The following is a 458-nucleotide window of genomic DNA, read 5'->3' as shown; positions in this document are numbered from 1 at the left end:
GTTTAATACAATGTTTATCATTGACTGGCCTTTATAATGTTATTAAGCCTCCAGGAATTATAGAGCACGCTAAGGCGAATCAAAAAGAATTCTTCGAAACTTTTCTAAAAGACAGTGACTCGATGTTGAGTCTTAAGAAAAGCTAAGCCATAAGCCTTTGATCTCAAGTGCTTTCTGTACCGTCATATGACCCTATCCAACAACATAAAGCTCAATAACAAAACCCAATTATATATATATATATATATATATATGTACTTACATCGTGCGTATTATATCAAATTGTTGCGCATGTATTGTTTGATTACTGCCTGACAACAATGAGTAACAAGTGTTGACTAGTTAGTTGCATTTTTTAATGTAAAACAACTATACTTTAATATCATACTCCCCTTTATTATTTACACATTAAAGCTAGCGCTCTGGGAGTTTCCCAATAGCTGTGTGCTTATGATTGC

This window comes from Varroa jacobsoni, unplaced genomic scaffold, assembly GCF_002532875.2.
Source record: "Varroa jacobsoni isolate VJ856 unplaced genomic scaffold, vjacob_1.0 contig02065, whole genome shotgun sequence".
NCBI classification, from domain to species: domain Eukaryota; kingdom Metazoa; phylum Arthropoda; class Arachnida; order Mesostigmata; family Varroidae; genus Varroa; species Varroa jacobsoni.
This window is presented reverse-complemented; position numbering follows the sequence as displayed.